Source organism: Rattus norvegicus, chromosome 15, assembly GCF_036323735.1.
Source record: "Rattus norvegicus strain BN/NHsdMcwi chromosome 15, GRCr8, whole genome shotgun sequence".
Taxonomy (NCBI): Eukaryota; Metazoa; Chordata; class Mammalia; order Rodentia; family Muridae; genus Rattus; species Rattus norvegicus.
Window position 1 is genome coordinate 9462484 of NC_086033.1, and position 17271 is coordinate 9479754.

General features: G+C 45.4%; 1 protein-coding gene and 2 pseudogenes across 4 annotated transcripts in view; 1 reads left to right on the plus strand and 2 right to left on the minus strand.

Annotated features, from left to right (window-relative positions):
• Ube2e2 (ubiquitin-conjugating enzyme E2E 2) overlaps positions 1-17271 on the plus strand; it is a 277665-nt gene that overhangs the window by 51417 nt on the left and 208977 nt on the right. The window lies entirely within an intron of this gene.
• LOC103693837 (aurora kinase A pseudogene) overlaps positions 1-17271 on the minus strand; it is a 98274-nt pseudogene that overhangs the window by 11379 nt on the left and 69624 nt on the right.
• Positions 12519-12640, minus strand: LOC120097263 (small nucleolar RNA SNORA17; annotated as a pseudogene).

Genomic DNA, 17271 nt, shown 5'->3' on the forward strand with positions numbered 1-17271 from the left:
AGTTCATCTTGGTGGATTTTTCCTTTGATGAATATGAAGTGTCCTTCCTTATCTTTTTTGATGACTTTTAATTGAAAATTGATTTTATTTGATATTAGAATGGCTACTCCAGCTTGCTTCTTCTGACCATTTGCTTGGAAAGTTGTTTTCCAGCCTTTCACTCTGAGGTAGTGTCTTTGTCTCTGAGGTGTGTTTCCTGTAGGCAGCAGAATGCAGGGTCCTCATTGCGTATCCAGTTTGTTAATCTATATCTTTTTATTGGGGAGTTGAGGCCATTGATGTTGAGAGATATTAAGGAATAGTGATTATTGCTTCCTGTTATATTCATATTTGGATGTGAGGTTATGTTTGTGTGCTTTTCTTCTCTTTGTTTTGTTGCCAAGATGATTAGTTTCTTGCTTCTTCTAGGGTATAGCTTGCCTCCTTATGTTGGGCTTTACCATTTATTATCCTTTGTAGTGCTGGATTTGTAGAAAGATATTGTGTAAATTTGGTTTTGTCATGGAATATCTTGGTTTCTCCATCTATGTTAATTGAGAGTTTTGCAGGATACAGTAACCTGGGCTGGCATTTGTGTTCTCTTAGGGTCTGTATGACATCTGTCCAGGATCTTCTGGCCTTCATAGTTTCTGGCGAGAAGTCTGGTGTGATTCTGATAGGTCTGCCTTTATATGTTACTTGACCTTTTTCCCTTACTGCTTTTAATATTCTTTCTTTATTTTGTGCGTTTGGTGTTTTGACAATTAAGTGACGGGAGGTGTTTCTTTTCTGGTCCAATCTATTTGGAGTTCTGTAGCCTTCTTGTATGCCTATGGGTATCTCTTTTTTTAGGTTAGGGAAGTTTTCTTCTATGATTTTGTTAAAGATATTTACTGGTCCTTTGAGCTGGGAGTCTTCACTCTCTTCTATACCTATTATCCTTAGGTTTGATCTTCTCATTGAGTCCTAGATTTCCTGTATGTTTTGGACCAGTAGCTTTTTCTGCTTTACATTATCTTTGACAGTTGAGTCAATGATTTCTATGGAATCTTCTGCTCCTGAGATTCTCTCTTCCATCTCTTGTATTCTGTTGGTGAAGCTTGTATCTACAGCTCCTTGTCTTTTCTTTTGATTTTCTATGTCCAGGGTTGTTTCCATGTGTTCTTTCTTGATCACTTCTATTTCCATTTTTAATTCCTTCAACTGTTTGATTGTGTTTTCCTGGAATTCTTTCAGGGATTTTTGCGATTCCTCTCTGTAGGCTTCTATTTGTTCTCTAAGGGAGTTCTTTATGTCTTTCTTGAAGTCCTCCAGCATCATGATCAAATATGATTTTGAAACTAGATCTTGCTTTTCTGGTGTGTTTGGATATTCCATGTGTGTTTTGGTGGGAGAATTGGGCTCCGATGATGCCATGTAGTCTTGGTTTCTGTTGCTTGGGTTCCTGCGCTTGCCTCTCGCCATCAGATTATCTCTAGTGTTACTTTGTTCTGCTATTTCTGACCGTGGCTAGACTGTCCTATAAGCCTGTGTGTCAGGAGTGCTGTAGACCTGTTTTCCTGTTTTCTTTCAGCCAGTTATGGGGACAGAGTGTTCTGCTTTCGGGCGTGTAGTTTTTCCTCTCTACAGGTCTTCAGCTGTTCCTGTGGGCCTGTGTCTTGAGTTCACCAGGCAGGTTTCTTGCAGGGGAAAAGTTGGTCCTACCTGTGGTTCCAAGGTTCAAGTTTGCTCGTGGGGTACTGCCTAAGTCCTCTCCGAGGCGGCAGCAACCGGGAAGATCTGCGCCGCTCTTTCCGGGAGCCTCCGTGCACCAGGGTTCCAGATGACGTTTGGTGTTTTCCTCTGGCGTCTGGATGTGCACAGAGTGCAGTCTCTTCTGGTTTCCCAGGCGTGTCTGCCTCTCTGAAGGTTTATCTCTCCCTCCCACGGGATTGGGGTGCAGAGAACTGTTTATCCGGTCTGTTTCCTTCAGGTTCCGGCGGTGTCTCAGGCGCAGGGGTCCTGCCGCTCCTGGGCCCTCCCCTACGGGAACCCAGAGGCCTTATACAGTTGCCTCTTGGGCCAGGGATGTGGGCAGGGGTGGGCAGTGTTGGTGGTCTCCTCCGCTCTGCAGCCTCAGGAGTGCCCACCTGATCAGGCGGTGAGGTCTCTCTCCCACGGGGTTTGGGAGCAGACGATGATAGAGGACTTTAAGAAGGACATAAATAACTTCCTTAAAGAAATACAGGACAACAAAAGTAAACAAGTAGAAGCCCTTAAAGAGGAAATACAAAAATCCCATAAAGAATTACAGGAAAACACAACCAAACCAGTGAAAGAATTGAACAAAACCATCCAGGATCTAAAAGTGGAAATAAAATCAATAAAGATATCACAAAGGGAGACGCCCCTCGAGATAGAAAACCTAGGAAAGAGATTAGGAGTCATAGACGCAAGCATCACAAATAGAATACAAGAGATGACAGAAGAGAGAATCTCAGGGGCAGAAGATACCATAGAAAACATTGACACAATAGTCAAAAAAAAATGCAAAAAGCAAAAAGTTCCTAACTCAAAACATTCAGGAAATCCAGGACACAATGAAAAGACCAAGTTTAAGGATAATAGGTATAGAAGAGAGCAAACATTCCCAACTTAAAGGGCCAGTAAACATCTTCAACAAAATTACAAAAGAAGACTTCCCAAACTTAAAGAAAGAGATACCCATGACTATGCAAGAAGCCTACAGAACCCAAAATAGATTGGACTAGAAAAGAAATTCCTCCCATCACATAATAGTCAAAACACCAAATGCACAAAACAAAGAATATTAAAAGCAGTAAGGGAAAAGGGTCAAGTAATATATAAAGGCAGACCTATCAAAATTACACCAGACTTCTTAACAGAAACTATGAAAACTAGAAGATCCTTGGCAGATGCCGTACAGACCCTAAGAGAACACAAATGCCAGCCCAGGCTACTATATCCAGCGAAACTCTCAATTAACTAAGATATACCATGACAAACCAAATTACACAATATTTTCTACAAATCTAGCCTAACAAAGGATAATAGGTAGAAAACTCCAACACAAGGATGGAAACTACAGTCTAGAATCTTCTCACAACTAACCACAAAAACGAGAGCCACACAAATATAATTCCACTTCTAACAACAAAAATGACAGGAAACAACAATCACTATTCCTTAATATCTCTTAACATCATTGGACTCAAATCCCCAATAAAAAGACATCGACTAACAGACTGGATATGTAAAGAAGACCCAGCATTTGACTGCATACAGGAAATGCACCTCAGTGACAAAGACAGACACTACCTCTGAGTAAAAGGCTGGAAAAAAGTTTTCCAAGCAAATGGTCCCAAGAAACAAGGTGGAGTACTTATTTTAATATCGAATAAAATTGACTCTCAACCGTAAGTTATCAGAAAAAAGATAAGGAAGGACACTTCATTCTCATTGAAGGAAAATCTACCAAGATGAACTCTCAATTCTGAACATCTAGGCTCCAAATGCAAGGGCACCCACATTCATAAAAGAAAGTTTACTAAAGCTCAAAGCATACACTGCACCACATATAATAATAGTGGGAGACTTCAACACCCCACTCTCATCAATGGACAGATCATGGAAACAGAAACTAAACAGAGACACAGAGAAACTAACAGAAGTTATGAACCGGATGGATTTAGCTGACATCTATAGAACATTTCATCCTAAAACAAAAGATATAAACAGGCTGAGAAAGAAATTAAGGAAATGACACTCTTCACAGTAGTCAAAAATAATATAAAATACCTCGCTGTGACTCTAACCAAGCAAGTGAAAGATCTGCATGACAAGAACTTCAAGTCTCTGAAGAAAGAAATTGAAAAAAAGTTTCAATGCAATCTTCACCAAAATTCAAGGAATATCGAATGGCTGAGAAGTGTCTAAAGAAATGTTCAACCTCCTTAGTCATTAGGGAAATGCAAATCCACACAATTCTGAGAAACCACCTCACACCAGTCAGAATGGCTAAGATCAAAAATGCAGGTAACAGCAGATGCTGGGGAGGATGTGGAGAAAGAGGAACACTCCTCCATTGTTGGTGTGATTGCAGACTTGTACAACCATTCTGGAAATCAATGTGGAGTTTCCTCAAAAAATTGGACATAGTACTACCTGATGACCTAGCTATACCACTCTTGGGCATATACCCAAAAGATATTCCAGAATATAATAAGGACACATGTTCCACTATGTTCATAGCAGCCTTATGTATAATAGCCAGAAGCTGGAAAGAAGTCAGATGTCCCTCAATAGAGGAATGGATACAGAAAATATGATACATTTACACAATGCAGTAGTACTCTGCTATTAAAAACAATGACTTCATGAAATTCTTAGGCAAATTGATTGAACTAGAAAACATCATTCTGAATGAGGTAACCCAGTCACCAAAGAATACACGTGGTACACACTCACTGATAAGTGTATATTTGCCCAAAAGCTCGGAATACACAGGATACAATTCACATACCTTATGAAGCTCAAGAAATAGAAAGACCAAAATGTGGATGCTTCAGTCCTTCTCAGAAGGGAAAATAAAATCCTCAAAGGGGGAAATACAGGACAAAGAGTGGAGCAGAGACTGAAGGAAAGGCCATCCAGAGACTGCTCCACATGGGGATCCATCCCATATGCAGCCACCAAACCCAGTCACTATTGCTGATGCCAGGAAGTGCTTGCTAACAGGAGCCTGATATAGTCGTCTCCTGAGAGGCCCTGTCAGAATCCTACTGATTCAGATGAGGGTGGTTGCACCTAACTAGGACTTAGCTCAGGGACCCCAGTGGATGATCGCAGTGGCAGGAGCAGGTCGATGCCTTCATTCGGCAGCCTTTTCATTTACAGAAGTGCGAGTGCCTTCTATTTACATTCTGGTGTTTGTCTGTGACAGCAGTAACTGTCAACTGAACCACCTAAAAGTCATCTGAGGAGGAGTCTGGACTGAGTAATTGTCCTGACTAGACTGTCCTATGGGCATGTCTGGGGATTTCCTTAATTGTTATATAGGAGTGCCCAGTTCACTGTGGGTGGAGTTGATGGGGTTTGCAACCCCATAGGAAGAACAACAATATCAACAACCAGACCCCGAGAGCTTCCGTTGACTAAACCACCAACCAAGTAGTACACATGAGGGACCCTTGTCTCCAGCAGCATATGTAGCAGAGGATGGCATTGTCAGCCATAGGACGAGAAGCCCTTGGTCCTGTGAAGGCGTGTTTCCTAGGTGTAGGGGAATGCCAGGGTGTTGCATTGGGAGTGGTTGAGTGGGAGGGGGGGCATCCTCACAGAAACAGGGTAAGGGGAAATGGCAAAGGGGGGGACCAGGAAAGGCAATAACATTTGAAATAGAAATACATAAATGATCCAATAAAAAATTCAAATATTTTCAAATTCAAACACATTTCAGGGAATCCAACTTGGCTGATGAAATATGTATATCACATATATATCATATATATTATATATGGCATATTACATATGGCATATGGCATATTATTACATATGGCACATATTATATACTGTATATAATAAATATATATTATATATATTTGGTATTGTCACCCAACATGAGAGACACTGCCAGATGTCCTGGGGAGACCCTTAGGTACAGTATATTTTAGACATGTGTCAGATGGGATGGACGTTGGTAAGTGCCCTGGTTGTCACACTGCCCTCAGGGGTCGTATCTAAGTGACTGATGCCAATCGTGCTTCAGGAAACACTCTGAGAACTGCTGCTTATTTATATCTGGAATGAATTGGGAGCTGACAGGATGTCCCAATGGGTAGGTACTTGTTGTGAAGGCCTAGCAACCCAGTCCAAGCCCTGGACCCAGTGCAAATCTGGAAGGAGTTGGCAGCAGGCTTCACAGAGTTGTCCTCCACCCTCGGTCCCATATGTACATGCATACGAACATGGATAGTAATTCTTTTTGAAAGAGTGACTTGGACTCTTGGGCCCCAGAGAGTTAACTTTAAGTGATGGGTGCTAGATAATCATGGCTTTGGGAACATCTAGTCAGTGGGTGTTTGTGAGGCAATCGTAGGAGGGCTAAGTAGTAGCCAGTGTTCAGGGAGGTGGCCTACGCACGTTCGTGCTCACCATTAAAGGCACAGAGTTAAAAGACCTCTGTGTAGTGTGGGGCTTAGTAAGTGGCAGCAAATGTAGACTGCTGGGTGTGTTTGGCTTCATTAATGTTCTTGTTTCCACAATGCTGATCAAGATTATAGAGAAAGCAATGTGATGTTAATGGAGCTTCCCTGGAGAGGGTGGGGGTGTTTGACCTTGACTGGGAAGAATGTAGGGTGAAGAATCAAAGAAGACTCCCTGTAAGCCTGCTTTGAAGGATGCATAGGAGTGTGGGAGTGAGAGGAGTGAGGAGCTGGGCCGCTGGAGTTACCATACCAGTGCCGTGGGGACTCTGAGCTGCTTCACGCCATGCCATTTCCCCTTATGCCTCATGAATGATAGTGAGAATGTGGCCGGGTTCAAAAGGAAGTGGTTACTGAAGTTGTATAACCATCTTAAGATCTTAACGATGTATTGTGAGCCAGCTGAGGTCAACTGAAAGGGAAACTTTTATTTGACTGATTCATTTCTGTCAGGAACTTAAAAGTAGCATGCTATTAAAGAGAGGGAAGAGATAGATTTGCTATTTATAAATAACAAGGCGTCTGAACAGAAGGCGAAAGGCAGAGACAGTCAGCACCAGGGAAGACTGAGAAGTGTGGGCAGTTAGAGGAGGAAGTCACTGACACTGGCCTGGGTGAGCAAGTCGATGCCTTCATTCGGCAGCCTTTTCATTTACAGAAGTGCAAGCGCCTTCTATTTACATTCCGGTGTTTGTCTGTGACAGCAGTAACTGTCAACTGAACCACCTAGAAGTCATCTGAGGAGGAGTCTGGACTGAGTAATTGTCCTGACTAGACTGTCCCATGGGCATGTCTGGGGATCTCCTTGATTGTTATATAGGAGTGCTCAGTCCACTGTGGGCGGTACCATTCACAGGCAGGGGTCTGGTTATATAGAAAGCAGCTCAGCCATTTAGTTCTAGGTCTCTTATTCAAGCTCCTACTTGAGTTCCTGCCTCAGCTTCCTGTAGTGGTTACCTGTGCCCTAAAAGTGTAAGCTGTTTGAACTTTTCCCTCAAGTTGCTTTTGGTCAAAATATTTTATCATAGCAACAGCATTGTGCCAAGCCAAGGTCTTTGTCTTGAATTTCACCAGATTCTGCTCTTGGGCAAACTTCCCAGTAGCTAGAATGGGAACTCCAGCAAAGCAGTTTCTGGGAAGAGACTTGCTTCCCCAAGCAGCTTTACAGGTTGGTTGAGTAGCCCTTACAGTGCAGAGAGGGTCTTGCTGCCAGCTCTGTAGCAGTGGAAGGCACAATCATGACCGTCTACTTTGTCTTCGTCCTTAAAATTTCTTATTGTAGGATGTTTTTTTAAAGGATTCATTCACTTATAGTGCACTGTAGGACAAACCTGACAAAGGTGGTGCTTCATGTTAAAATTAGTAATTATTGTTTTATGATATGTTTCTTTTTATATATTTGTACATTCAAGTATATGAAATAACTACATCATCATATTAAATACAAGGAACTTATATAGCTCTTCCCAGTAGTCTTTTCCTTTTACTTATTTATTTGGTGTGTGTGCACGAGAGGGGGTGCTGGAGGTGGGAGAGTGAGTGAGAGAGCAAGCAAGCGAGCTTTGTGTGAGCATGTGGGCCACAGTGAGTGTAGAGGTCAGAAAACGACTCTGGACACAGCTCTCTCCTTGCAGTTGACATGGACTCTGGGGCTTGGACTTGGGTGGCCAGGCTTGCTTAGCAAGTACCATTGGACCATCTTGCTGACCTTATCTTCCATTTTAAAAGGCTATTCCATAACAAGATACACATGAGTATGTATTTTGTTGTTGGTGACAGGGCCTTGAACTTGTCACCCTCTTTCCTTAGCCTTCATGTGCTAGGACTGCAAGTATGTGCCATACCTAGTTTCAGTGTTAGTCTCATGCTGTTTGGTTTTTCGCTCTTCACATAGAAGCTTTATGAACTCATCTCCCAGCTTGTGTCCATGCCTCACTCCTCACTCCCACATAGACCCAGGGTCTCCACACTACTGCGACTTTCCACTTACCGCTCAGGTTGCTAGCAGGGCCTCTGGTCTAGCTTGAGTGATGAGCAGTTCATCTCATCCCCTTGCCCTGCCTGTGGGTTTAAAGTTGTTTTCCTTCTTCCTTTTCCAGATTTATGTATTTTATTTTATGATATGAATGCTTTTCCCACACGTATGTATGTACACAATATGTGTTCTTGGTGCTCACAGAGGTCAGGAAAGTGTGGTTAAATCCCTGAAACTGGAGTTTTGGATGGTTGTGAACCACCGTGTGGGTCCTGGGAACAGAACCCAGGTCCTTTCTCTAGCCCACCCCCTTCTGCATGTTTTTTTCCCCCCGGAGCTGGGGACCGAACCCAGGGCCTTGCGGTTGCTAGGCAAGCGCTCTACCACTGAGCCAAATCCCCAACCCCCTTCTGCATGTTTTAATGAAATGGTAGGCACTTGCCTTACATACAAATAAAAACCTGTTTCTAAGTACTGTGAACAACATAGCTGTCAGCCCGGCCACCCACTTCCCACATCTCCTTACTCCTGGCCTGGGTGTTTTTATGACCCTGCATCTTCCTATGCATAGATTAAGTTTGTGGGAGAAACTGTCCTTCCTCACATTGGCTTTTCTTTGAGGTCTGCAGCGTCCAGATAAGCTAGGGAGTTGTGACAGGGGTGGGTGGATGGCATTTGCGGCACAAGCTTTAAAGCTATACCTTTTTAATTCCCAACCTTCCTAATGTGGCGACCCTTTATTTAATACCGCTCCTCATGCCGTGGTGACCCTCAACTATAAAATTACCTTTGTTGCTACTTCACAACTGTATTTTTGCTACTGTTATGAATCATAATGTAAATAATTTTGGAATAGAGGTTTACAAAAGGGTAGTGGTCCACAGGTTGAGAACCACGGCCTACAGTCTGTCTGGGGAATGTTTCCCTTGTTAGCACTTTCCCAGCAGAGTAGAACATTTCTGGCTGGCTCTGTAACTCAGGGACGGTAGAAAGGCATTGAGCTTCCTTCCTGTATTATCTGTTTCCCTGTGCAAAGGCCCGTGGCAAAAGCAGCTCTGTCTGATAGCAGGGAAAGGAGCGTCTGTTCAATCCTCGATGGTTTGATGGAATCCATTGAGTCTGAAACAAACTGTCAGTAGACAGACAGGAGGGAAGGCATACACATGTGCTAATTTCAAGCTTATGGTAATTACACAAATCATGACACTCAAATACAGGCCAGGTAAGTAGTTGAAGCTTACAAGCTCCCTTCATAGGGGAGAAGAAGTGGGGTGTATGCAGTATGAGAATAGGGTAAATGATCTCTAAGAGAGCCAATGGGATGAAAGTCTGAGCAGAGCCTTTCTGTCTCAGGGCGAGCTGTGGTGTCTGTCCTGCTCCTTGACCTTCTGGAGGATCAGGCTGCTAGCTACAGAGGGTAATTTCAGAGAAACCCCCTTCTGGCAGTTCAGAGGCAAATGTACTAGGGCTGGGGAGGTGGGCAAAGCACCGGTCATAACAAAGCATTATACTCTGGGTCGCTGTTCCCAAGCCCTGACATTGCTTAAAGAAGACTGCTTTTACCTACTAAGTTTCATCTGCCTGTTTCCTTTTTTCAATTTTGGACTTGTGGTTTATGTGAAGGCATGCATACCTGCTACATACTGAGTACATTCCTCTGTACATCAGGATTGCTTTTCATATTTTTCATTTTTAAATCTGGCATAAATAGTGGCTGGAGAGATGGTTCATCAGTGAAAAGCACTTGTTCCGAGTACCCATTTTAGATTCCCAGCATTCACGTGGCAGCCTACGACTGTCTGTAACTCCAATTCCAAGAAACGTGATGATGTGTGCAGGTGATACACATACACACGTGTACTGGCTGGTTCTGTGTGTCACCCTGACACAAGCTGGAGTTATCACAGAGAAAGGAGCCTCCCTTGAGGAAATGCCTCCATGAGATCCAGCTGTAAGGCATTTTCTCAATTAGTGATCAAGGGTGGGAGGGCCCATAGTGGGTGGTGTTGTCTCTGGGTTCTATCAGAGAGCAAGCTGAGCAAGCCAGGGGAAGCAAGCCAGTAAGTGACATCCCTCCGTGACCTCTGCATCAGCTCCTGCTTTCTGACTGCTTGAGTTCCAGTCCTGACTTCCTTTGCTCATGAACAGCCATGTGGAAGTGTGAGCTGAATAAACCCTTCCTCCACAACTTGCTTCTTGGTCATGATAGAAGGAATAGAAGCCTGACTAAGACAATACTTGTGATCAAAACACTCTTCCATATTAAAAAAAATAAAATAAAATTGAAAACACTTGAGAAAATCAGTGGTTTGTACACAAAGTTAGGGTAGAAAGGCTGGCAGTCGCCTGGCCTCTGTCAGTTCTCTGCGAGTATAAACTCTGAGAGCTTCAAGGAGTCTCCTTCGCTTGGTTGACTGCTTATGTTATTTTTAACTTAGAAGCATTTATTGGTTCTTTGTGAATTTCACAACATGTCCCCCAATCCCACCCTCCTCCTTTTATACCCACCCTCCGTCCTTGCAACCTCCCCCCAACAGAGAAAACAATCTGGAAGCTGTAGTGTGTCACGCTGTATCCCACTGTACCCCCTTTTGTCTACAAGTCTTTGCTCGCAGATGTTCCTTGCAGTGCTTGTTGATCCAGTACAAGGACTCTGGCTTCTGCTACTCTGTTATACTGGAACTCCAGTGGGACTGCTCTTGGATGCCTCTTGTTGCCCTGTGTAGGGTGTGGTTTGGACCTGTAGGATCTGCCCCCTCACACTTCCCAGCAGTTCACTGATGGGGTAGATGTTAGGGTGGGCAAGTTCAAAGCCCTGAGTGGTACCTGGGCTGGTCAGCCTGCCAGCTCTTGTGTTCTCACATCCTCGGGGTAGCTCACCAGCGGTCCTCACAACCAGGACTAGCTGTACTGTGCTGCCCAGGTGAGATATAGGATCTTCTATACAGAGGGTTATAGCTGATAAGAGAAATGGCCAGTTCTCCCACTGTCATGACCAGGGCCTAGCTCTCCTCCTTGCCCTAGGTGACAGGGTGAGGATGGAGGGAGGCAACATTCCCTCACACAAGCTGCCACATGGCAGACAAATGGCAGGGCCAGGTCTCCCACATTTACACCCTTGAGGCTGGCTCACCTGCACCCCCCACCAGGGTCAGTTCTATTGAGCTGCCCGGGTGAGGTGCAGGGGCCACTCTCCCAAGTGTGGTGGCAATTGATAGCTCTCTTGCTCTCATGACCTCATCTCCTGTCTACCGCCAGTGGCAAGGGCAAAAGGAGGGGAGGGGATCTCTCCCTCGCTGAGGGCAAACAGACAAGACTCAGGGCTGACGCTTCCAAACTCAAGCCCACAACCCCACACCCAGGGCCAGGTCTACTGTGCTGGTTAGGTGAGGTGCAGGTCTAGCTCTCCCAAGCACTGCAGTAGCTGAGGGGCATGGACAGCTGTCCTGCTCTCATGACCCCAGGGCTAGCTCTCCCGCCTGCCATAGATGGGGGGGGGGGGTCCCATCTCTGCCTTGGCCATGTCACGGCACAGCAGACAAGTGGCAAAGTCAGCTGTCCCAGCTCACACCCTCAGGTCCGCTTGCCTGAGCCCCTGATACCAGAGTCAGCTTTCATGTGCTGCTCAAGCGAGGTGCAGAGCCCGTTCTCCCAAGTGCTGCAGCTGGTAAGGGGCAGGGCCAGTTCTCCTGCTCTCCTCCTGCAGCTGGTGAGCCTCCAGGGCCACATCTCCCACAAGGCCTAGGTGAGGGGTGGGACCAATTCCGTGCACAGTCCTCAGACATCAGTATGCCCGGGGGTGGCAGACCAGGGATGTCTGCCTGGCCTTCGGTGGTGAGAAACTCCTTTGCTGCAGAGCTGCAGACCCAGATGTGACGCCAGTGGCAGCACAGGCAATGCCCCACCATGGTCCCATGGCATCACTGGCTACTCACATCAGGCTGCCCCTCACTACCCCAGAGTCTCCAGTTCTGCCCTTCTTCCTTGTGCTCACATATTTCTGTTTCTCTTTCTTCTCCATCTCTTCACCACTTGCTTGCCTGGGGTCTCTGAGTATCTGGGTTTGTCTCAGCAGTGCTGTGTCTTGCCTGTGCATTACAATACCAGGCAAGGGTCATCTTGGGCATGGTCTGCTCCCTCCCAGGCCTGTATAGTGCCACACTGATCTTACACTCGGTCCTATCTGGGCCCCATGGCACCAGTCTGGTGGTGGTCTCAGGTTTGCTCCTCACTTGGGCTCACCTGAGTAGCTCCATTGGAGGGTCGTCTGTCAAGGGCTCATTCTTCTAGTCTCACATTTGCTCCCTGTACTGGGAGCCCATCCAGACCTCCATGGCACCAGACTGATGGTTGTCTCAGGGAGTGTTATACTGTTAATCATTCAGATGTTCATAGGTCAGGACACTGACAGTAGACATAGCCACTCTCCTCTCTGTGCACCTAATGACACACATGTGGCACAGCAGAGCCTCAGCCTGGCAGGGCTGGGGTTGGAATGCTGACAGGTCAGAACAGCAGCCACAGATGCAAGCTCGGGCATGGGATTGCGCACACTGAGGGCTGAGGGCGAGACCAAGGACTTAGGAATGATTAGAAAAACTGGAGCCACAAACATGAAAACAGTAACTAGATGACAACTGGCAGATGGCTTTAATAGGACAGAAGGACAGAGTGTGTGTGTGTGAGTGAGGATGAGTCCTGGTGCTAGAAATGGCTTTTATTACAAACCAGAAAGCATTGGGACTGAAGACATGGCTCAGAGGTTAGGGGCACTTGTGCACTCGCAGAGGACGTGGGTTCAGTTCCCAGCACTCACAGGCAACTCACCACTGCCTGTAGCTCCAGTTTCAGGGCGTCTTGGGCCCTCTTCTGGTCTCCTAGGCGTTCACACACAGGTATAGGAAGTAAATCATTTTTTAAAACCCCAAGAATTAGGCTGGGAATATAGCTCAGTGGTAGAGCCTCTATCTAGCATGTATTGGACCCAGGGATACATTCCCAGTACCATGAAAAGAAAGAAAAAGAAAACAAAGAAAGCAAATGGCTTTAATGTTGCTGGGAGTAGAACAACACAGGAAACATGGATACATTCTGTTTTTTCATCTACTGACTCTAGGGTGGCCTTCATGTGCTTTAGTGTAGCATCAAATATTAAATTATTATGTTATTTATAAAGAAACCTGTTTACTCTTTATCTTATAAAATATAACCCCACAAAAGGAAAAGGTATCTGTCTTAATGTTCTACTATATAAACACTTTTCTGTGACATGGGGCCATCGCACCTATCTCTTTCCTGAGAGACCTCTTTTCTTTCCTCTTGTGTTTCTGAGATAGGGGTTGGTGTGTTGCCCAGACCAGCCTCACACTCCTGATTCTCCTGCCTCCATCTTCCTAATTCCAGCTGGGATTATTTTATACAGGAAGGACTCCCTTCCTTTTCTGAATGAACACTGCAGTGGGGAGGAAGTCACAGTGTCACCCTTGATTGCACAAGTGTGGGGTGTGTCATACAAGTTAACAGGCAGCTCCTCTGTGCTTCCAGCCCTGCTCTGTTCCTGGGGGCTGAACACTTGGACATGTTAGCCACAGCTAAGCTAGACCGCCAGTCCCTGGATTTCTTGAGTTTATTGACCATAACCCAAACAGCCACCCAAGAGCCCTTTCTTCTAGCAAAGTAAGCATTGCAGTGTCTTTGTATCCAGTGTCGCTAAATCGCCTTCTCGCTGGTTAGTGGCCCTGGTCATTTTTATAAAGTCTTACAAAGGGAAATTTCAGTTTCTCCAATGGCGTCTCACTGAGCATATGAACCACACTCCAAGATAGGCCCCATGCCCAGCAGTAGATGGCCAATACAAAATGAGCTCAATAGTGTATTTGCAAACTTTTTATCTCAGGTTGCTTTGTTTGGGCACTTTTTATCTCGTCTTTTGTGTATCTGTTTTAGCTTCTGGTTTGTGGTTATTTGGTGTGTATGTGTTGTGTGTATATTTTAGCTTCTGGTTTGTGGTTTTGGTGTATGTATGTGTGTGTGTGTGTGCACATGTGTATATATATATATGTGTGTCTGTGTATGTTGGGTTTTGTTTGCTTGTTTGGTTTTTTTAGGAGGGAGAGAAAAGTTGTAGAGTTGGGTGTGTGTGAAGGATCTGGGAGGACCTATGGGAGGCAAAAATCATGATCAGAACATACTGTATGAAACATTTTCAATAAAAAAGATAAAACAAAGAATACATTTAGCTAGCTATGATGGCATTGCTGTAGTTGTAGTCCTTAGGAGGTGAAAATAGGTTATGAATTCAAGCCTAGGCCTGGGATTCGTAATGAGACTATGTCTCAAAAACAAGATAAAACAGGAAAACCAACAAGGAAATAAACAAAAGTCCCCAAAGCCAAAACACCCAAAAGGTTTATTGCATCTCATTATCTGGAATACAAAATGGAGGAGTATAAGGAGAGACCTTCTTGCTGGGAGGCCATGAAGTAGGAGTAGGAGGCCGGTGTGTCTGTGTTCCTTTTTGTTTCTCCCTCTTATCAAGTCACCAGTATTCAGTCACCAGAGCTCCCCATGATGACTTTGCCTATTCCTTATCCTCTCCCTTGAACCCTCTTGTGAATGAGTAGATGGGTCACATGACCTCAGGAAAAGCCTCCAACCCACCAAAGACACGCTTAACTCTTAGAGCACCCTCCCCCTCCAGGAGATTAGGAAGTGGCAAGGAGGTGGGGGATGAGGTCAGCCTGTGGGTGAGGAGCCAAACAGCTCAGACTACAGTTCTTTCCCAAGCCCTAGATAAGGCTAACAGTGGAGGTGGGAGACTGAGAACACCAGAGACAGAAGTAAAAGCCCAGAACGTGCACACTTCCACCTGCCAGGGTTTACTCTGCAGTCTAACTGCTTCCTCCTCCTCTTCCTGGGCTTCTTGGACTTGCTGCTTACGGGGCAGCAAGGACTGCTAGCAAGGAAGGATGCTTGCTTGTGGTGGGCTGTGCGTTTGACACTTGCTTGGGTTGGCCTTCAGACTTCAAAGCTAGAGGCTCGATCCACGTTGCCTTTGTGCCACACCAAAACATAGAACTAGACCTTATGTATTAGCCAGAAAGGGACTCATGTACCCAGGAAAAATCACGTCTCCCTCCCTGAAGGGCCAGGGTTGGGACTGTGAGGAAGGAAAGGGAGAATGCTATCCCAGCTACACAGGACCGTCCACAACACCTAGCGGCCTGAGTGCTAAGGAGCACATGAACACTTTGTGTAGGACCAGTTCTCTGGTTAGACTAAAACTCAACACTCACAGTGGCAGACACAGGAGAACTCAGAGGAAGGACTTATGCAGCTCAGTGTGGCAGACCACCTGTGGAAGGGAATTTTCTTTCCTTAGACCCCAAGGGACCAAGCATCAAAAAAATATAGGTGCTGGTAACAACAGGAGCTGGAAATCCTTTGAAAATCTCAATTTTACATGGGCAGCCTCCCAGAAGCCCCATTCTGATTGAGGCCCAGAGCAGCTCAAGCATTGATACCATGCCTCAGAGTAAGCATCAGTGTGATAGACCCTGCCTCTGGGCCCGCGATGGTTTGTGGCCAATGCTCCTCTTTTTCCACTTCATTAGGAAATTTGTGCATCTGGGATTTCCTGGCTACAAGATGTTTCACATCTAGAGAAAGTGTGAGACGTCCGTTCATCATGATCCTGCTGGGTCCCCAGCAGTGTGGCATGCCTCTAAGTGATGGACATCATAGGCATTTTGTCCACAAGGCTTGGCTGTTTGCCTGCTGCTCTCTTTACATTTCTACTCCTACAGTTCAGAGGCCCAGGCTTACTGTGCATCCCAGGAGGTAGCCAGGAGGCAGAGATAGGAGCACCCTTATCTCACCCAGAGATAGTGAGAACCCTTGGGTGTAGTCGTGCCCCGTCCTGTCAGGCCAGGCTTTACACGGTTACCTGCCACTGCTTCCGTTTCTCTCCTGGCCACGTGTTTTTGGTTCAGGCAGACTTTAAGACATACTGAGTTTGCATAAACAATCAGATACTGGGCAAGACCATTTAGATATACGCTCCAGCTGGTAATGGGCAAACACTTAGGAGAGATGGGTCCTTTTAGCTCTGGTATTTCTGGGTCACCACCTCAAGGTTCTTTGTCAGCTCTCATTTGTGTGGCTTTTTGTCACTTGTCTTAATGTTCGATAACAGTTTCGGGAATTCACATAATAGGCTGTACTGGGGTACTTGGCTTTTGTCCAGCAGACCTGGTGCTCAATGAAAAGTCCTAAGAGTGATAGCTGCCTACCATTTATGAACTTCCCAGAACGGGATTCGTGCCCTTGTTACGGTTAATGTCTGTTTTGGAGTTATAGTTCCACTAATTTAGGACAGAATTACCTTCCTCTAGTCCTGCATTCTCTCTGTTCTCATACACTAGGCATTCCAAAGGTAAAGGCTAGGGTGTAGGTAGCACTTGCCTAGCATGTACAGAGTCCTGAGTTCCATCCTGGTGCTGCCCCAGGAAAGTAAATGTCAGCAATAGATCTCAAGTTTTAAACATGTTTTCTGATGGACTTTTGAAAGAGGACTTGGGGTATGGGGTGGAAGAACGTGTGTCGGGGTAGGGAAGGTTTTGAAGTAGGCATTTGGGATGGTATTGGGATTCTTCAGAGAAATGAAGCTAACCAAGTTTTGTGTGTGTGTGTGTGTGTGTGTGTGTGTGTGTGTGTGTGTGTATACATATATGGAAAAGTTTATTGTGAGGTGTTGACTTGTGATTATTGGTGCAGTAAGTCCCTGGACCTACATTTAGAGGTGGTGACCCATAAAGGCTGTAATGAAGTTCCAGACTGAGTCCAGAGCTCTGAGCCCAGGAAGCAATGGTGGAATCTTAGTTGAAAGCCCACAGGCCAGAGGCTCAACTGGAGCCTGAGATTCACTTTGAGAATCCAAAAAGAAAAGGACTGATATTCCTCCTCATTCAGGTCAAGTCACAAAGAATTGTTTTGCTTTCTGACCTGCCTTTTAGCTGCTGCTTTCCACAGCCTAGCGAGGACTATTACACTTTGAGGTCGCTCTGCTTTATCCAATACTACACCTCACCTCCAAACTTCATGCCTGTTTGTTTG